The sequence below is a fragment of the Bos taurus genome, chromosome 21 (assembly GCF_002263795.3).
Source record: "Bos taurus isolate L1 Dominette 01449 registration number 42190680 breed Hereford chromosome 21, ARS-UCD2.0, whole genome shotgun sequence".
Taxonomy (NCBI): Eukaryota; Metazoa; Chordata; class Mammalia; order Artiodactyla; family Bovidae; genus Bos; species Bos taurus.
Window position 1 is genome coordinate 6989978 of NC_037348.1, and position 22684 is coordinate 7012661.

The following is a 22684-nucleotide window of genomic DNA, read 5'->3' on the forward strand; positions in this document are numbered from 1 at the left end:
TATATGTATATCCCTACATGAGTAGCAAGCACAATGTCTTGATTACTATAGCTTTGTAGTAAGTTCTAAGATCAGGTAATGGGAATCCTCCAACTTTTATTATTTTTAAAGATCATTCTTTGGTTATTCAAGGTATCCTGAATTTCCATGTGAATTTTAAGATCAGCTTGTCAACGTCTCCAAAAATAGCCAGCTAAGATTCTGACATGGATTGCACTGAATCTGTTTGGGGAGTACTGCAATTTTACTAAGTTTTCCAATTCATAAATATGGTATGCCTTTCCATTTACTGAGGTTGACTTTACATTTTTTCGACAATGTTTTCTAGTTTTCAGAGTAGAGGAAATGCACTTCTTTGTTAAATTTATTCCTAAGTATTCTATTCTTTTGATACTATTATAAATAAAACTGTTTCCTTAATTTCATTTATGGATTTCACTATCATTCTACATGATTTGTGACTTCAAAAATACAGAATAACATTTTAAAAAGTAATTAGAAGCTTACTGCATTTATTTTTTATTGAAGGTAGTTGATTTACAATACTGTGTTAGTTGCAGGTACACAGAAAAGTGGTTCAGTTATATACACACACACACATAATAAACATAATTTTCATATTATTTTCCATTATAGGTTAAGATACTGAATGTAGTTTCCTGTGCTATAAAGTAAATCCTTATTGCCTACCTACAGAGGATGAGATGGTTGGATGGCATCACCGACTAGATGGGCATGAGTTTGACTAGGCTCCAGGAGTTGGCAATGGACAGGGAAGCTTGGCATGCTGCAGTCCATGGGGTCGCAAAGAGTCTGACATGACCGAAGCAACTTGGCAGCAGTAGCAGCAGCAAGTAGTATCTGTTAATCTCAGATTCCTAATTTACCTCTCCTCATCCCTTTTCCCTCTTGTAACTATAAGACTGTTTTCTATGTATGTGAGTCTGTTTCTGTTTTGTAAATGATTCATTTGTATTATTTTTTAGATTCCACATATAAGTGATAACATATGATATTTGTCTTTGTCTGACATACCTCGCTTTGCATATTCTCTACTACTTTGCATGATAGCTATACATACTACACACTACACACACACACACACACACACTCTCTCTCTCTCTCCCATCTTCCTCATCTATTCTTTATCCAATGGACACTTAAGTTGTTTCCATGTCTTGGCTATTGTGAATGGTGCTGCTATAAACACTGGGGTGCATGTGTCTATCTTTCTGAATTAAGAGTTTTCGTCTTTTCCAGATACAAACTCAGGGTAAGACTGCTGAATCATATGGCATTAATAATTCCATTTTTGGTTTTTAAGAACCTCCGGGGAACCTCCATACTGTTTTTCATAGTGGCAACACCAATTTACATTGCAACCAACAGTGTAGAAGGTTCCCTATTCTCCACAGTCTCTCCAGCATTTATTATCTGTAGACTTTTTGATGATGGCCATTCTGACCAGCATGAGGTGATATGTTACTGTAGTTTTGATTTGCACTTCTCTAATAACTAGCAAAATTGAGCATCTTTGCATGTTCCTACTGACCATCTGTGTATCTCCTTTGGTGAAACAACTACTTAGTTCTTCCACCCATTTTCTGATTAGACTATTCTCTTATACTGAATTTTATGAACTGCTTGCATATTTTGGAAATTAAGTCCCTGCCGGTCATTTGCAAACATCTTCCCCCATTCCATAGGTTGTTTTTTTGTTTTGCTGATGGTTTCCTTTGCTGTGCAAAAACTTTTAAGTTTGATTAGCTCCCATTTGCTTATTTTTGCTATTATTTCTTTTACCTTGGAAGACTGATATAAGAAAATATTACTATGACTTATGTCAGAGACTGTTTTACATATGTCCTATTCTAGGAGTTCTGTAGTGATATGTCTTATTTCTATTTTTGTGCACAGTGTGAGGGTGTGTTCTAACTTCACATGCAGCTGCCCAGCTCTCCCAACACCACTGATTAAAGGGACCATTTTTTTCTCCAAACATTCTTGCTTTCTCTAAGACTGACTGAAGGTGCATGGGCTTATTCCTGGGCCCTCTATTCTGTTCCATTGATCTATTATGTCTATTTTTTTGTGCCAATACCATAGTATTTTGATTACTGTAGCTTTGTGGTAGTCTCTAAAGTCTGGGAGGGTTTTGTCTCCAGCTTTCTTCTTTTGTCTCAAGACTGTTTTGGTAGTTCAGGGTCTTCTATGGTTTCATATGAATTTTAGTATTTGATGTATTTCTGTGAAAAAAAAACGTCATGGGTATTTTTATAGGGATTGCAATAAATCACTAGATTACTTTGAGGTATGGCCATTTTAATAGTATTCACTCTTCCAATCCAAGAGTATAGGATATATTTCTATTTCTCTGAATCACCTTCAATTTCCTGTATCAATCTCTTATAGTTTTAGCATACAGGTCTTTCACCTCTTCAGTTAGATTTACTCCTAGGTATTACTTTGATGTGATTCTAAATGGGATTTTTTTTTAGCTTTCTTTTTCTGATATTTCATTGTTACTCTAAAGAAATGCAACAGATTTCTGTACATTAATCTTATATCCTGCTACCTTGCTGATTTCACATATTAATTTTTGTGTAGCGTCTTTAGGGTTTTTGGCAGATGGTGACTGCAGTCATGAAATTAAAAAATGCTTGATGATTGGAAGAAAAGCTATGACAAACCTAGACAGCATATTAGAAAGAAGAGACATTACTTTTCCAACAAAGATCCATCTAGTCAAAGCTATGGTTTTTCCAGTAGTCATGTATGGATATGAGAGTTGGACCATAAAGAAAGGCTGAACACCGAAAGATTGATGCTTCTGAACTGTGGTGTTGGAGAAGACTCTTGAGAGTCCCTTGGCCTGCAAGGAGATCCAACCAGTCAATCCTAAAGGAAATCAATCCTGAATATTCATTGGAAGGATTGATGCTGAAGCTGAAGCTCTACTTTGGCAACCTGATGTGAAGAGCTGACTCATTAGAAAAGACCCTGAAGCTGAGAAAGACTGAAGGCAGGAGGATGACAGAGGATGTTGGATGGCATCACCAACTTGATGGACATGAGTTTTAGCAAGCTCTGGGAGATGGTTAAGGACAGAGAAGCCTGGCATACTGCAGTCTACTGGGTCACGAAGCGTCAGACACAACTGAGCCACTGATCAACAATAATACAGAGTATTATTTACAGAGTATTATGTTATCCACAAATAATGACAATTTTACCCCTTCCCTTCCAATGTGCGTACCTTTTCTTTTTCTTGTCTGACTCCTGTCGCTAGGACTTCCAATACTATGTTGAAAAGAAGTGTAAGAGTGGGAACCCTTGGCTTGCTCATAAACTAGCAGGAAGGCTTTCAGCTTTTCACCAAGAGTATTATGTTGGCTATGAACTTGTCATAAATGGCTTTTATTATGTACAGATATGTTCCCACTATACCCACTTTGGTGTGAGTTTTTATCACGAATGGATGTTGAGTTTTTTCTGCACTTATTGAGATGATCATGTGGATTTTGTCTTTTCTTTTCTTAATGTAGAGTGTCACACTGATTGATTTGTGTATGTGAACAATCCTTGTTCACATACCCTGGGATAAATCCAATCTGTTTGTAGTGTATTTTTACGTGTTGCTGGATTTGGGTTGCTAGTATTTTGTTCAGAATTTTTGTATCTATATTCATCAAAGATACTGGCCTTTCTTTTTTGGTTGTGTTTTTGTCCAGTTTTGGTATCAGGGTGATGGTGGCATCATAGGATGACTTTGGGAGTGTTCCCTCCTATTTAATCTTTTGGAAGACTTTAAGAAAGATTAGTATAAGTTCTTTGTATGTTTAGTAGAATTTCCCAGTGAAGCCATCTGGCCTGAACTTTTGCTTGCAAGGAGTTTTTTTTAAATTACAGATTCTATTTTCAGATCTAGTGTTTGGTCTATTCAAATTATCTACTTCTTTTTGATTAAGTTTTAGTAGGCTATATGCTTCTAGAACTTGTTCATTTTTTCTAGACTGTACAATTTGCTGGTATACAATTGTTCATAATATTATCTTATAGTTTTTTGTATTTCTGTAGTATCAGTTGTTATTTTTCTTCTTTCATATCTTATTTCTTTGGGTTTTCTCTCTTATCTTTTTGGTGAGCCTAGCCAGAGGCCTGTCGAATTTGTATATCCTTTCACAAAACCAGCTCTTGGTTTTATTGATCTTTTCTATTACTTGTTGATCTCTATTTTATTTGTTTCCACTCATATTAATTTCCTTCCTTCTTCTGACTTTGGGTTTTGTTTCTTCTTTTTCTAATTCTTTTAGGTGATAGGTTGGATTATTCATTGAGATTTTTCTTGTTTCTTGAGGAAAGTCTATATCACTATGAACTATATCACTATGTCTCATCAAACTACTTCTGAGCACCCCTTGGATTTTGTAAGACTATTTTCATTGTCATTTGTCTCAAGGTATTAACTGATTTCTTTGATCTCATTGCTGACTCACTGGTTTTTTAGTAGCATGTTACTTTTTTATTGTATTTAAACATGAATGCCATAGGTCCTTTAATTTATATCTACTACAAAAAGAAAAGGGTTTTCCAATCCCTGGGTTGATATCCCCTGGAAAAGGGCATGGCAACCCACTCCAGTATTCTTGATTGGAGAATCCCATAAACAGAGGAGCCTGGTAGGCTACAGTGCATAGGGTCACAAAGAGTCAGATACAACTGAAGCAACTTACTACAGGATCACAGCACACAAGGTGAAAAAAACTGATCTAAACAAGCAAGAGACTCTAGTAGTCATCCACTTTAATAAAAAATATTCAAAAAAATCAAGCAGTGCCAGTTTTCATCCCAGTTTTCAGTGGGCAATGCAACCCCCTTATGCATATGTACACATTTCACACACAGGCACAAATGATGTCTTGCATTTCCTTATAAACTATATAAACAAAATAACCACTCATTTTCATAGTCACAGGAACTTGAGGGAGACTATTTTACTGTAAGTTTCAATGCAATTAGAGATTCCCTGCTCCTACAGAATTATCTTTCAGTTAATTTTAATATAAGAACATTTCTTTTTACTCTAAAATAGAATGTTTTAATTATTGTTTACAAACAATTAAATCCAGGCAGAAATTCAAATTCTAAATTAAGACTATCACTTAACTATTCTTTTATGGAAAATGAGCAAAGCATTCCATTTCATCCAAAATTGCACATACTGAATCCTAATTACACATTTTAAAAATACAAAGATATGCTGTGAACATAGCAATGGCTACTAGTCAGTATTTAATGACATGATTCAACAAGGAAAACAAATTTTACTTTGAATATAAAGGTTATACACTTATAGCTATTATTTGAAAATGCAGTTTTGCTATATAACTTATGTAAAGGCAAAACATGCCCTACAAACACTTACACTTAATTTTATGAAGCTCTGACTTATACTGTTATAAATTTTAGGTAAAATTCAAAAACATTAACATATGATTCAAGAAATAAGATCAATAATGGTACAAAGTACAGAAAGCATTGAGAAAATAATCCCATACTAACTACAAAAGGGATTGCCTAACAAACTTGTGGATATAGATATTCTGGCCTAAGAAAATATTTATAATGCTATAACCGTATCATAAGAAAGGCAAGAAATCATACAGTCTCAAGGCAACATGAATAAAGGTGGAGGCTGTACCCTGCACATGGACATATGGCCGAGAGAAGGAAAGTGGAGACTGAATCCAGTTTGTTCTCCACTCTCTAAACCCTGAACCCTGGCAGAGAGCATCATTCATTTAAAACTGGGAAAAGAAGCTTTTTTCTAACTCAGCAAGGGCTAGCTGTGGCCTGGCTATACCACATCCAAACAACTACCTTTTAGAAAAGTTAAGACAACTGAGATACTAAATACTGTGTCCTTTCTAAAATCATAACACCAAAATACCACTTCTCATTATGAATTTATTTTTAATGTTTCAGGTTAAATCATTAATATGGCAAAACATAAATAGGTTGAGGAGAGAGGAAAAATCATCTAAAACTCATAATTAAAATATAATCATGAGAAATAAAAAAACACACTGGATACATTAAGAACAGAGTATACATTGAAAAAAAAATCAATGAACCTGGAAACATGACATTAACTATTCAAATAATGAAAGGGGGCGGGGAGTCAACAGCCAAAAGACACAATCTCAACTGTTTAACTGAAATTCCCTCCCTCCAAAATACTGCCTAGGATTAGTGGATACTGGGAAGACATAGTGGCCAATGTTTCTAAATTTGGTTACCAAAAAACACTCAAAAACACTAAAACATCATTTTCTCAAAGAAAACCATATAAAGGCATATAATTGATAAAAAAATTATAATCAAATGACATCATAATCACAATCACTGAAAAAGCTGTAAGGCTGAAGAGCAATCAACAAAATAGAAAGTTTACATATGAGGCAACAAAAAATAACAGCAGACTTTCTGTCAGGAACTATACAACTTATTTTAGAAATGACTTCACAACACATTACCAGAGATAAAGAGGGATATTTCAAGTCAGAAGGCTCAATTCATCAAAAATATATTTTAAAATGCATGTACCTATTAATAGAGCTATTAATACACATACCTATTAATTAATAGCTATTAATATTAATTAATATTAATTAATTAACAGAGCTAGTAATTATTATTAGAGCTAATAATTATTATTAATTAATTGATATTAATTAATAGAGCTATTAATTAATACACGTACCTATTAATTAATACATGAAAAAGTGAAGGGAGAAAAAGACAAATTCACAATTAAAGTTGAAGATTTCCAAACCCTTCTCTCAGCAATTACTGCAACAAATGGAAAATCAGAAGGGACAAATCTTGAAGAACACTACCAATCTGACTAATATTTTTAGAAAGCTTCACTCGACAACACAGAATACACATTCTTATTAAGCATACACAAAACATTTGTTTACAGACAACATTCTGCACTCTACAATAAACACAGGAAGTATGTTATTGAACCACAACAGAATTAAATTAAAAACTTATTAGAGAAAAACATCTAGAAAATTAAGAACTATTTCAAAATTATATAGGTCCAAGAAAAAAAATCACAAAGCAGCTTAAGAATTCTTTGAACTCGTGAACAAACGCATGTAAAGATACTCTGTATGATGCAGACAGAGAAAAAATTTTAAATATTAAGTGCTCCTTTAGAAAACAGTGGTCTCAAATAATAGAAAGAGAGGATATCACTATAGATCCTTCAAACATTAAAAGAATTAAGAAATATGAAACTTCATGCCAATAAATTAGACAACCTACGTAAAAACAAATTCCTTAAAAGACACATAAACTAAAGCTTTTCAAAAAAGAATTAATATATATCTGAATAGGCCAATATCAATTTATTCAATCAAATAAATCGAATTCACAGTTTAAAATCTTCCCACAAAGAAACTGCAAGGCCAGAGATCTACTTTGGTGAATTCTACCAAACACTGGGGTAGTAGCAAGTATACACCAGTATAATTGCTATGAGAACCTCATGAACTGTATAAATGGACAAAAAGATATGACACCGAAAGATGAGTCCCCCAGATCTGAAGGTGTCCAATATGCTACTGGGGAAGAGTGGAGAGCTACTAACAGAGCCAGAAAGAACGATGCAGCTGGGAAAAGCGGAAACAATGCTCAGTAGTGGATGTCTGGTGATCAAAGTAAAAGCCAATGCTGCAAAGAACATTATTGATAGGAACCTGGAATGTTAGGTCCATGAATCAAAGCAAATTGGAGGTGGTTAAGCAGGAGATGGTAAGATTAAACATCAATATCTTAGGAATCAGTGAACTAAAATGGACGGGAAAGGGTGAATTTAATTCAGATGACCATTATCATCTACTACTGTGGGCAAGAATCCCATAGAAGAAATGGAATAGCCCTCATAATCAACAAGAGAGCCCAAAATGCAGCCTCAAAAATGAGAGAATGATCTCAGTTGTTTCCAAGGCAAGCCATTCAACATGACGGTAATTCAAGTCTTAAAGGAGATGGGAATACTAACCATCTTACCTGTCTCCTGAGAAACCTGTATGTGGGTCAGGAAGTAACAATGGAAAAACTGCCTGGGTCAAGATTGAGAAAGCAGTACGACAGGGTTGTCTGCTGTCACCTTATTTGTTTAATCTATATGCTGAGCACAGCATGAGAAATGTCAGGCTGAATGAGTTACAACCTGGAATCAAGATAGGCAGGAGAAACACCAGCAAACTCAGATATGCAGATGATACCACTCTAATGGCTGAAATCAAAGAGGAACTAAAGAGCTTCTTAATGAGGGTGAAGGAGGAGAGTGAAAGAATCGGCTTAAAACTAAATATTAAAAAAACTAAGATCATGACATCTATCCCCATTACTTCATGGCAAACAGAAGGGGAAAAGGAGTAGTGACAGATTTCCTCTTCCTGGGCTTTAAAATCACTGCAGATGGTGACTGCAGCCATGAGATCAGAAGACATCTGCTTCTTAGCAGGAAAGCTATGACAAACCTAGACAGTATGTTGAAAAGCAGAGACATCACTCTGCCGACAAGGGTGCGTATAGTCAAGACTATGGTCTTCCCAAGTGGTCACATATGGTTGTGAGAGCTGGACTGTATAAAGAAGGCAGAGGAACAAAGAACTGATGCCTTCGAACCATGGTGCTGGAGAAGACTTTCAGAGTCCCTTGGACAGCAAGGAGATCAAACCAGTCAATCCTGAGGGAGATCAGCTCTGAGTACTTGTTGAAGGGACTAATGCTGAAGCTAGAAGTCCAGTATTTTGGTCATCTGATGCCAAGAGCTGACTCACTGGAAAAGTCCCTGATGCTGGGAAAGACTGAGGGCAGAAGGAGAAAAGGGCATCAGAGGATGAGATAGCTGGATGGCATCACCAAAGCAAGGGACACGAACTTGGGCAAACTTCAGGAGATGGTGAGGGACAGAGAGGCCTGGCACACTGCAGTCCATGGGGTCACAAAGAGTTGGATATGAGTGGTGACTGAATACTACCACCAAACACTTAAAGAACAACAACTATATAAAAACTTTTTGAGAAAAAAATCTTTTAACTCATTCTATTATCCTGATATAAAAACCAGACAAAGACATTATTTTAAAAAAACTACATACCAATCTTGAGAAAGAAAAACAGAGCTAGAAGGATCAACCTTTCTGACTTTAGACTATACTACAAACCTATAGTCATCAAGACAGTATGGTACTGGCTCAAAAACAGAAATAAAGACCAAAAGAACAAGACAGAAAGCCTAGAGATAAACCCACACACCTAGGGGCACCTTATCTTTGAAAGAGGAGGCAAGAATACACAATGGAGAAGACAGCCTCTTCAATTACTGATGCTGGTAAAACTGCACAGCTACACATAATAAGAATGAAATTAGAACACTTCCTAATGTCATACACAAAAATAAACTCAAAATGGATTAAAGACCTAAATGTAAGTCAGACACTGTGACACTCTTAAAGGAAACCATAGGCAGAACACTCTTTTACATAAATTACAGCAAGATCCTCTTTGATCCAGCTCCTAGAGTAAAGGAAAAAAATAAATAAACAAATAAGACCTAATTAAACTTAAAAGCTTTTGCACAGCAAACGAAACTATAAACAAGATGAAAAGACAACCCTCAGACTGGGAGAAAATAATCACAAATGAGGCAATGAATAAAGGATTAATCTCCAAAATACACAAGCAGTTCACACAGCTCAACTTCAGAAAAAATAAACAACTCAATCAAAAAATGGGCCGAAAACCTAAGCAGACATTTCTCCAAAAAAGACATAGAGATGGCCAACAAACACATGAAAAGATGCTCAACATCACTCATCATTAGAGAAACAGAAATTAAAACTATAATAAAGTATCGCCTCACAGTGGTCAGAATGACCATCGTCATAAAACATACAAACAATAAATGCTGGAGAGGATGTGGAGAAGAGGGAACCCTCTGGCACTGCTGGTGGGAATGTAAATTGATACAGCCACTGTGGAGAACAATATGGTGATTCTTTTAAAAGCTAGGAATAAATCTACCATATGACCCAGACCCTACTATTAGGCACACACCGTAAGAAAACCGTAATTCAAAAAGACGTAAGTACCCCAGTGTTCACTGCAGCACTATTTACAATAACCAGGACATGGAAGCAACCTAGATGTCCATCAACAGATGAATGGATAAAGAAGTTGTGGTACATATACAGAAAATAGAATATTGCTCACCCATAAAAAGGAACAAAACTGAGTCAGCTGTAACGAGGTGCATAAACCTAGAGTCTGTCATACAGAATGAATTACTGCATATACATGGAATCTAGAAAAATAGTACTGATGAACCTATTTGCAGGGCAGCAATAGAGATGCAGATACAAACACACTTATGGACATAGTAGGGGAAGGAGAAGGTGGGACGAATTAAGAGAGTAGCACTGACATATACACACTACCATGTGTAAAACAATTAAGCTAGTGGGAAGCTGCTGTGTAATACAGGGAGCTCAGCTTGATGCTCTGTGACAACCTAGATGGGTGGGATGTGAGGAGTGGGAGAGGGGCTCAAGAGAGGGGATACATGTATTCAGTTCAGTCGCTCTTTTGTGTCCGACTCTTTGAGATCCCATGGAGTGCAGCATGCCAGGCCTCCCTGTCCATCACCAACTCCCAGAGTTCACTCAAACTCATGTCCATTGAGTCGGTGATGCCATCCAACCATCTCATCCTCTGTCATCCCCTTCTCCTCCAGCTTTCAATCTTTCCGAGCATCAGGGTCTTTCCCAAGGAGTCAGATTTTCATATCAGGTGGCCAAAGTACTGGAGTTTCAGCTTCAGCGTCAGTCCTTCCAATGAATACTCAGGACTGATCTCCTTTAGGATGGCTGGATTGCCTTGCAGTCCAAGGGACTCCCAAGAGTCTTCTCGTCCTTTGAACTCTGAACACTATAGTTCAAAAGCATCAGTTCTTCAGTCCTCACCTTTCTTTATAGTCCAACTCTCACATCCATACATGACTACTGGCAAAATCATAGCCTTGACTAGATGGACCTTTGTTGGCAAAGTAATGTCTCTGCTTTTTAATATGCTGTCTAGGTTGGTCATAACTTTTCTTCCAAGGAGCAAGGGTCTTTTAATTTCATGGCTGCAGTCATCATCTGCAGTGACTTTGGAGCCCCAAAAAAATAAAGTCTGATGCTGTTTGCAGTCTTTCCCCATCTATTTGCCATGAAGTGATGGGACTGGATGCCATGAACTTCATTTTTTAAATGCTGTTTTAAGCCAACCTTTTCATTCTCTTCTTTCACTTTCACCAGATGCTCTTTAGTTCCTCTTCACTTTCTGCCATAAGGGTGCTGTTATCTGCATATCTGAGGTTATTAATATTTCTCTGGGCAATCTTGATTCCAGCTTGTGCTTCTTCCAGCCCAGCATTTCTCATGATATACTCTGCATATAAGCTAAATAAGTAGGGTGACAATATACAGCCTTGACGTACTCCTTTTCCTATTTGGAACCAGTCTGTTGTTCCATGGCCAGTTCTAATTGTTGCTTCCTGACCTGCATACAGATTTCTCAAGAGGCAGATCAGGTGGTCTGGTATTCCCATCTCTTTCAGAATTTTCTACAGTTTATTGTTATCTACAGAATCATATTTACAGCTGATTCATGCTGCTATACAACAGAAACCAACACATTATAAAGCAAATACCCTACAATTAAAAATTTTTTTAGAAAACTACAAACCCATGTATGCCATGAACATATATGAAAGCATCTCTCATTAACACAAATTTGTACTTAACGGAAAAAGACCTAAGATCAGGAGTAAGGCAACAATGTCAGCTCATCACTTCTATTTAACATTGCACTGAGACTACTAGGCAGTGCAATAAAGCAACAAAAGAAATAAAAGGTATAAAAATTTTCAAAGGTAGAAGTAAAACAGTCTATTTACAGACAAGATGAGGGTCTGCCCAGAACATCTGAAAGAATCCACAAAACTGCCACCATAACTAGTGAGTTTAGCAGAATCATAAATTACAAGGTTTTATGCCAAAATCTATTATATTGCTATATACTAAAAACAAACAGTTGGAACTATTACATAACCATTTACAATAACATAAAAATGGTAAACAGAGACCAACAAAATATATGTAATATCTTTACAGTGAAAACTACAAATACTGCTGAGAAACTAAAGACAAATGGGGAGAGATACCAAGTTCATGCATCAGAAGACTCAACATCTTTAAGAGGTTAATTCGCTCCCAATTACCCTCCATGATAAAAGCATTAATAATCAAAATCTTGTTAAGGCTTCTCTGCAGAAAATGACAAGGTAATTCTAAAATACATAGAAATGGAAAGGACTTAGGCTAGAAAACAACCTTGAAACAAAAGAGCAAAGGTGGAGGGTTTACACTACCTGATTTTAATATAAGACTTACATAAAGCTATGATAATCAGGACAGTAATGTCATAAAGATAGATACATAGATCAATAGATATAATAGGGTTCTGAAATAGGCCCACATATAATGTCAACTGATTTTCAACAAAGTTGCCAAGGTAGTTCAGTAGGGAAAAATACAACCTTTTCAATAATGTTTCTTGAACAATTTGACTTTCATAGGCAAAGAAATAAATCTTATCTCTTATGTAATACCATACATTAAAATTAACTCAAATGACATAAAAGACTTAGAATGTAAGAGCCTAAAGCAGTTTTAAGACTTGAAGAAAAAGAAAAAAGGTAGGGAAAATATTGCCCAATATCTGTGCTAATTCCTCCAATTTCTACTTCAAATTAGGGCAGAATCATTAGGGAAAACAAATCTGAGGTTCTTAAGTCAACATTTGAAACTACTCAAAAGGAAAGAGCATTTCCCTCTAAGTACTCAGTAACTCCAAGCCAAGTAGTTCTTAATTCAATCACAACTCTCAGAACCACTCAAAGCCTGCTATAAAGAATAATCTTTAGAATTGAGTAAAAGAAGTTATCATAGACGATTCCCTGAAGCAAATACAACACCTAAAGCTATGCTCATAGCCACCACAGAGGTGCAGGGAAGATACAGAAATATAGGGAAATTATAGGGGAAATTCTCTAGAATGGAAATGGCTAAATTCCTGCAGTGCTTTAATTCAATTCACTCAGTGTTGAGCTATTAGTGAACAAAATATATACATACGAGTTGAGAAAAGAAAAAAATCAAACATTGAAAGATTTATAGAAAACTAAACAAGATTTATATTTCAAAATGTGAATTAAACTTCATTTTCCCCATTCTTCCTGTGTATATACAAGTTTTCAACTAAAGGATACTTTTCAATTAAAAAATAATACCTTTTCCCCTAGCTCCCTAACCTGAAAAATATCATAAAATGGGTTGTTCTGAATTCAAGATTTAACAAGAAAAATGTATGGCCATAGGAAACTTGATATTGGAATAAAGTATTATAAGAAAAAACTCATTTTGTAAGTTCATAAAAGTTCTTCCTACCACTGAAGGAAAAATTTAAACCTTACATTAAGTAGCAAAACTATTCTTAAAATGAAAAGAATAACAACAGAAAATATTTTAAGTACCTTTCACAAGATTTACTGACATAACCATCAGGCTTGATCAATTATATCTAATAGAATGTCAATGTGAACATATTACAACACACCAAAAACCATCCCCTAATGTCAAACAGGATATGGCAAGAGTGAATGTCAACATTCTAGGAATCAGCGAACTGAAATGGACTGGAATGGGTGAATTTAACTGAGGTGACCATTATATCTACTACTGTGGGCAGGAATCCCTCAGAAGAAATGGAGTAGCCATCATGGTCAACAAAAGAGTACGAAATGCAGTACTTGGATGCAGTCTCAAAAATGACAGACTGATCTCTGTTTGTTTCCAAGGCAAACCATTCACTATCACAGTAATCCAAGTCTATACCCCAACCAGTAACGCTGAAGAAGCTGAAGTTGAACGGTTCTATGAAGACCTACAAGACCTTTTAGAACTAACACCCAAAACAGATGTCCTTTTCATTATAGGGGACGGGAATGCAAAAGTAGGAAGTCAAGAAACACCTGGAGTAACAGGCAAAATTGGCCTTGGAATACGGAATGAAGCAGGGCAAAGACTAATAGAGTTTTGCCAAGAGAATGCACTGGTCATACCAAACACCCTCTTCCAAGAACACAAGAGAAGACTCTACACATGGACATCACCAGATGGTCAACACTGAAATCAGATTGATTATATTCTTTGCAGCCAAAGATGGAGAAGCTCTATACAGTCAACAAAAATAAGACCAGGAGCCGACTGTGGCTCAGATCATGAACTCCTTATTGCCAAATTCAGACTGAAACTGAAGAAAGCAGGGAAAACCACCATTCAGGTATGACCTAAATCAAATCCCTTATGATTATACAGTGGAAGTGAGAAATAGATTTAAGGGACTAGATCTGACAGAGTGCCTGATGAACTATGGACGGATGTTCATGTTCATGACATTGTACAGGACACAGGGATAAAGACCATCCCCATGGAAAAGAAATGCAAAAAAGCAAAATGGCTATCTGAGGAGGCCTTACAAATAGCTGTGAAAGAAGAGAAGCAAAAAGCAAAGGAGACAAGGAATGATATAAGCATCTGAATGCAGAGTTCCAAAGAATAGCAAGAAGAGATAAGAAAGCCTTCCTCAGCGATCAATGCAAAGAAATAGAGGAAAACAACAGAATGGAAAAGACTAGACATCTTTTCAAGAAAATTAGATATACCAAGGGAACATTTCATGCAAAGATGGGCTCCATAAAGGACAGAAGCAGAAGATATTAAGAAGAGGTGGCAGGAATACACAGAAGAACAGTACAAAAACGATCTTCACAACCAAGATAATCACGATGGTGTGATCACTCACCTAGAGCCAGACAACCTGGAATGTGAAGTCAAGTGGGCCTTAGAAAGCATCACTACGAACAAAGCTAGTGGAGGTGATGGAATTCCAGTTGAGCTATTCCAAATCCTGAAAGATGATGCTGTGAAAGTGCTGCACTCAATATGCCAGCAAATTTGGAAAACTCAGCAGTGGCCACAGGACTGGAAAAGGTCAGATTTCATTCCAATCCCAAAGAAAGGCAATGCCAAAGAATGCTCAAACTACCACACAATTGCACTCATCTCACACCCTGGTAAAGTACTGCTCAAAATTCTCCAAGCCAGGCTTCAGTAATATGTGAACCGTGAACTTCCAGTTGTTCAAGCTGGTTTTCGAAAAGGCAGAGGAACCAGAGATCAAATTGCCAACATCCGCTGGATCATCGAAAAAGCAAGAGAGTTCCAAAAAAACATCTATTTCTGCTTTATTGACTATGCCAAAGCCTTTAACTGTGTGGATCACAATAAACTGTGGAAAATTCTGAAAGAGATGGGAATACCAGACCACCTGACCTGCCTCTTGAGAAACCTATATGCAGGTCAGGAAGCAACAGTTAGAACTGGCCATGGAACAACAGACTGGTTCCAAATAGGAAAAGGAGTACGTCAAGGCTGCATATTGTCACCCTGCTTATTTAACTTATATGCAGAGTACATCATGAGATATGCTGGGCTCGAAGAAGCACAAGCTAGAATCAAGATTACTGGGAGAAATATCAATAACCTCAGATACGCAGATGATACCACCCTTATGGCAGAAAGTGAAGAGGAACTCAAAAGCCTCTTGATGAAAGTGAAAGAGGAGAGTGAAAAAGTTGGCTTAAAGCTCAACATTCAGAAAACGAAGATCATGGCATCCAGTCCCATCACTTCATGTGAAATAGATGGGGAAACAGTGGAAACAGTGTCCGACTTTGTTTTTTGGGGCTCCAAAATCACTGCAGTTGGTGACTGCAGCCATGAAATTAAAAGACCCTTGCTCCTTGGAAGAAAAGTTATGACCAACCTAGAAAGCATATTAAAAAGCAGAGACATTACTTTGTCAACAGAAGTCCGTCTAGTCAAGGCTATGGTTTTTCCTGTGGTCATGTATGGATGTGAGAGTTGGACTGTGAAGAAAGCTGAGTGCCAAAGAATTGATGCTTTTGAACTGTGGTGTTGGAAAAAACTCTTGAGAGTCCCTTGGACTGCAAGGAGATCCAACCAGTCCATTCTAAAGGAGATCAGCCCTGGGATTTCTTTGGAAGGAATGATGCTAAATCTGAAACTCTAGTACTTTGGCCACCTCATGCGAAGAGGTGACTCATTGGAAAAGACCCCAATGCTAGGAGGGATTGGGAGCAGGAGGATAAGGGGATGACAGAGGATGAGATGGCTGGATGGCATCGCTGACTCGATGGATTTGAGTCTGAGTGAACTCCGAGAGTTGGTAAGGGACAGGGAGGCCTGGCGTGCTGGGATTCATGGGGTTGCAAAGAGTAGGACACGACTGAGTGACTGAACTGAACTGAACTGAATGTTTTGTGAAATTACATATTTTACAATATTCTAATATCACTATAACTCACTTCTCTTCCATTTTGAACAGAAAACAGAATTCAGGTGATGTTTCACTTATGAAAGCTTTTTGAAAACTACATATCTTAGGCCAACGTAAGTTTTTAAATCAAAATAGCCTACTCCAGAACTCTGCAAATATGGACTTATGAGTTAAGGCAAAAAAACAAGTCACAAAAAAAGCTCACATGTTAAAAAGTGTTCTTAAATTTGCTTAAATTTTTCCTTCAATCCTTCTACCTTTCAAGAAATATGGCTAGACCTGTCCACTTTGTCTTTCATTTGAAAATCCCTCTATTCTACCAATTTATTGTCTCAGTTAATATGGACTATAGATTTTCTTTATCTTCAATATGTGTAATTGTCATGGAAGATGAAAGTGGAAAAGATGTAAAAGTTTGGAATTATCTCAGCAGTGTTACTATTCAAGAAACTGTCACCATACAATATTACATATATTGTGTGTATGTGAATGTCAGACTGGATTTTACAAATTTCCTTAATTAATCTACATTAATCCCCAACATAAACTCCAAAATGACTGTTATTCAAGCTCAAGAGACAGTCAATTTTTTTCAAAAACATTCCCATTGTGTTTATTTACTTCATAACATAGAAAAATGAAAAGAATGTCTTACTAGAAGTGATGTATCAGCAAAAAGTGCACTTAGATGTGATCCTTTCAGAAAACTCTTCTTTATTCCTTTTTCACAAAATCCAATTCCTTAATAAAGAAAAAAATATTAAGTTGGTTATTATTCTTAACTCTAAAACAAAATTAAATATAATTTCATTACTACAAATTTCAACACTGAACACTACCCCTGGCAGATAGTTCTACAAATACTTACTGAATAGAAAAATAATTTAAAAAATTTTAATTTTTAACTGGAGGACAATTGCTTTACAGTGTTGTTGTTTTCTGCCATACAACAATGTGAATCAGCGGTAATTATACACATGTTCCCTCCTCTGGAGCCTCCCTCCCCGCCGTCCCAACTGTGAGATCATCACAGAGCACCAGGCTGAGCTGCGTTATGCAGTGACTTCGCGCAGCCATCTGTTTCACATGCAGCAGTACGTATGTTTCAACGCTACTTTCTCAATCCCTCCCCCTCTCTCCCCACTACTGTGTCCACAAGTCTGTTCTCATATGTGTGTCTATCCCTGCCCAGCAAACAGGTTCATCAGCACCATGGAAAATACATCTTTACAACTCAGTTGTTTTATCTGGCTAATAGAAACATAATGTTAGCGAACTGGGCATTTCTAATGTCATTAATCCAATTTTTCAAGTTTTCTTTAATGTTTAGTAATAAATGGCACCCCACTCCAGTACTCTTGCCTGGAAAATCCCATGGGAGGAGCCTGGTAGGCTGTAGTCCACGGGGTCCCTAGGAGTTGGACACGACTGAGCGACTTCACTTTCACGCATTGGAGAAGGAAATGGCAACCCACTCCAGTATTCTCACCTGGAGAATCCCAGGGATGGAGGAGCCTGGTGGGCTGCCGTCTATGGGGTCGCACAGAGTCGGACACGACTGAAGCGACTTAGCAGCAGCATACTACCCGTGCCAAGATCCACAAATTGGTGTCCCAGGTCCCATTTTCCTATCCTCTGTATCCCAAGATATACTTTATACTTACATGGTACACAGAGCCTACTGAACTTACGTTCTCATAAAATAGTTGAAAATGTTCACTGTATTACGTTCTAATTTAGGAAAAAAAACTGTCAAAGGGTCAGTGACTTATACTGCCATAAAATGTGTATGTAGTCAATGCAATTGCATATACTTAAGAGTTTTCATTCTTTTAAAGGGAACAATGAAAATGAACATAAAATGCCAAAAACAAGTATGAAACTGAAGTGTTCCTTTATTAATGTGAATAATAGACGTTATTCAGTTTCATACTTGTTTTTGGCATTTTATGTTCATTTTCATTGTTCCCTTTAAAAGAATGAAAACTCTTATGCTACGGAGAAGGCAATGGCACCCCACTCCAGTACTCTTGCCTGGAAAATCCCATGGACGGAGAAGCCTGGTAGGTTGCAGTCCATGCAGTCGCTGAGGGTCGGACATGACTGAGCGACTTCACTTTCACTTTTCACTTTCATGCATTGAAGAAGGAAATGGCAACCCACTCCAGTGTTCTTGCCTGGAGAATCCCAGGGACGAGGGAGCCTGGTGGGCTGCCGTCTATGGGGTCGCACAGAGTCGGACACGACTGAAGCGACTTAGCAGCAGTGAATGCTAACCAATGGTGTAGTGCATAAAGAATGATTCAGTCTTGTTACACTTTTGCTTGGAAACAGAAGACCGGGGCCTCCGGCATTGCAGGTGGCTTCTTTACTGACTGAGCTATGAGGGAAGCTCCAATAGCAAGACACTTAGGTACAAAGAGAAAGATGTAAGCCTCTCCTCACCCTGGTTGGCCAGGATCAATTATAATGTTAATCTATTCAATTAGTGCAAAAAGTAACTGCAATTTTGCATTGTTAAAATTTGCTGTTTGATATTATAATACATTTTTAAATAAATGTGGGTAAAGTTATACATCATTTTAATATGCATTTCTCTCTTTTTTTTTTTTGCTAATGACTTATTACTTGTGTTGTTGTTCAGTCACTCAGTCACGTCCAACTCTTTCCAACCCCATGGACCACAACACACCAGGCCTCCCTGTGCTTCACCCTCTGAGCCTGCCCAAACTCATGTCCCTTGAGCTGGTGATGCCATGCAACCATCTGGTACTCCGTTATCCCCTTCTCCTCCTGCCTTCAATCTTTCCCAGCATCAGGGTCTTTTCCAATGAGTTGGCTCTTCACATCAGGTGACCAATGTATTGGAGTTTCAGCTTCACCATCAGTCCTTCTAATGAATATTCAGGATTGATTTCCTTTAGGATTGACTCATTTGATCTCCTCGCAATCCAAGGGACTTTCCTTTCAAGAAGCAATCATCTAATTTCATGGCTGCAGTCATGGTCCACAGTGATTTTGGAGCCCTAGAAAATAAAAAGCCTATCACTGTTTCCACTGTTTCTCTATCTATTTGCCATGAAGTATCGGGACCGGATGCCATGATCTTAGTTTTCTGAATGTTGAATTTTAAGCCAGTTTTTTTCACTCCCCAGTTTCACACTCATCAAGAGGCTCTTTAGTTCCTCTTCACTTTCTGCCATAAGGGTGGTGTCATCTGCATATCTGAGGTTATTGGTATTTCTCCTGGCAATCTTGATTCCAGCTTGCGCATCATCCAATCCAGCGTTTTGCATGATGTACTCTGCATATAAGTTAAATAAGCAGGGGACAGTATGCAGCCCTGACATACTCCTTTCCCAATGTGGAACCAGTCCATTGTTCTGTGTTGTGTCTTGACCTGCATATAGGTTTTCACAGGAAGCAGGTAAGGTGGTCTGACAGTCCCATCTCTTGAAGAATTTCCCACAGTTTGTTGTGATCCACAATGTCACAGGCTTTAGCGTAGTCAATGTAGCAGAAGTAGATGTTTATGTCAATGAAGTCGATGTTTATGTCAATGTTTATTTATGTCAAAGTAGATGGTAAGTCAATGAAGCAGAACTAGAAAATTCACTAAGCATGGCCCTGCCCACCAGAGCAAGACTCAGTTTTACCCACAGCCAGACCCTCCCATCAGGAAGCTTCCATAAGCCTCTTATCCTCATCCATCAGAGAGCAGACAGAATGGAAACTACCATCACTGAAAACTAACCAAACTGATCACGTGGATCGCAGCCTTGTCTAACTCAATGAACCTATGAGCCATACTGTGTATGGCCACTCAATACAGTCGGGTCATGATGGAGAGTTCTAACAAAACATCCACTGGAGAAGGGAATGGCAAACCACTTCAGCATTCTTGCCTTGAGAACCCCATGAACAGTATGAAAGGGCAAAAGATATAACTTGCTGTGTATTTTATATTTATTTTAGACTAGGGAAATGATGTTAGATCAAAAGCAAATTCAACTGATTTATTTATTCGAGTTCAAAATGGCTCGTAAAACAACAGAGACAACTCGCAATGTTAACAATGCATTTGGCCCAGGAACTGCTAATGAATGTACAGTGCAGTCGTGGTTCAAGAAGTTTTGCTAAGAAGACAAGGGCCTTGAAGATGAGGAGGGCAGTGGCCAGCCATCGGAAGTTGACAGTGACCAACTTAAAGGATCATCAAAGCTGATCCTCTTACAACTAAAAGAGAAGTTGCCAAAGAATTCAACGTTGACCATTCTATGGTCATTCAGCATTTGAAGCAAACTGGAAAGGTGAAAAAGCTCGATCAGTGGGTGCCTCCTGAGCCGACCAAAAATCAAAAAAGAACATCGCTTTGAAGTGTCATCTTCTCTTATTCTACACAACAACCATGAGCCATTTCTAGAGTGGATGGTGACACGCAACGAAAGACAACAATCGGCGACAACTAGCTCAATGGATGGACCAAGAAGAAGCTCCAAAGCACTTTCTAAAGCCAGACGTGCACCCAAAAAACGTCATGTCACTGTTTGGTGGTTTGCTGCCCATCTGATCTACTACTGCTTTCCGAATCCTGGTGAAACCATTACATGTGAGAAGTATGCTCAACAAATCAATGAGATGCACAGAAAATTGCAGTGCCTGCAGCCAGCACTGTCAAAATAATGGGCCCAATTCTTCTCCATGACAACAGCCAACTGCTCGTCACACAATCCACGCTTCAAAAGCTGAACGAATCTTGTTACAAAGTTTTGCCTCATCCACCACGTTCACTTGACCGCTTGCGACCAACTACCACTTTTTCAAGCATCTCAACAACTTTTTGGAGGGAAAATACTTCAACAACCAGCAGGACGCAGAAAAGAGTTCCAACAGTTTCCAAAAGTTGGTCTGATGCATAGATTTTTATGCTGCAGGAATAAACAACTTATTTCTCACTGGCAAAAATGTGTTGATTATAATGTTCCTAACTCGATTAATAAAAATGCGTTTGAGCCTGGTGATAATGATTTAAAATTCAAGGTCCGAAACCGCCAATTACTTTTGTACCAACCTAATAGCAATTTAGAATTGCATGACTCAGTAATTATGGCAATCCCCAAGTAAATCTGCTTCATCAAATGAAAATGGTAATTTCTCCACACAAACACCAGTATCTTGAATCTTAGTAGTATTAATTATTGTGGTACTGCAGTTTTGTTTCTAACTGAACTGTACACCCCTTTTAGAGGCAGGGGGAAAGCCACAATATGCCAAATATTCATTTTATATAAACAAATTAAGTATTAAAAAATTGAACTTTAAAACACACACATACAACTAAGCCTTTTGTTTTTTGTGAGGTTAAAAGGAGCTAGAAACCTGATTTCTGCTTTCAATCTAATTGTACTGAAATGTAGAACTCAGAAAAAGGTCCTCAAATACAGTTACAGTACTAACTTCTAAAATCTAATAATTCAAAACAAAACTATTTTTCATGTTTCTCAGCCTAAACAAAACTAATTATTTTAAATGTACTTTGACACTAGATTTGTGTCAGTGTCACAGAAGGAATTAAAAGTTTAGCAATCTGACCCTTGGTAAATAACTCATTAAATACAAATTTGATGATTACACACATGGTACCTATTCTTATATCAAAAATATTAATTCCTCAATTCTATAAGTTAACTATTATTGGCAAGTTTATTTTATATACAGTTCTAAAATAGTTGCTAAAAGGCAATATTCTAAAAAGCAAGTTCTTATAGTTTATAACAATCTATAATGAAATATACCCTCACCCTCAAAAAATAAAACCAAAACTAAAATGTTAGTGGTTCAGTCAGTTATCATTAAGTTTCACATACTGAATATCCAAAATCCCATTACTCTGTCCAGGCAACAGCTAGACAGCTGGTACCTCTAACAGCCAGCTCTCCCAAACCTGGTCCCCACCAATTTCCTAGCACCCTCTACTTCTATTCCCTTCTCCATCAACAGTTAACACTGTTGTTAACCTTGACTACAAGCTATCCTAGTCCAGGACAACAATGGCTTGTTAAGTTTCATTCAAGTTTTGACCTCTGACTGGAAACAGCTTTCCCCCTTGTCTCTTAGGTAGACCAAATGTCCAGTTC

At 37.4% G+C, this 22684-nt stretch overlaps 1 protein-coding gene across 9 annotated transcripts in view; it reads right to left on the bottom strand.

Annotated features, from left to right (window-relative positions):
- Positions 1 to 22684, bottom strand: part of MEF2A (myocyte enhancer factor 2A) — a 180566-nt gene that overhangs the window by 129664 nt on the left and 28218 nt on the right. For 7 of the 9 annotated variants that reach the window (XM_005221712.5, XM_005221716.5, XM_005221715.5 and 4 more), the window contains 1 exon segment: positions 17203 to 17288. The exons of 1 other annotated variant lie outside the window; for it this stretch is intronic. The gene's annotated coding sequence lies outside the window, so the exon portion shown is untranslated. 9 annotated transcript variants of the gene reach the window in all.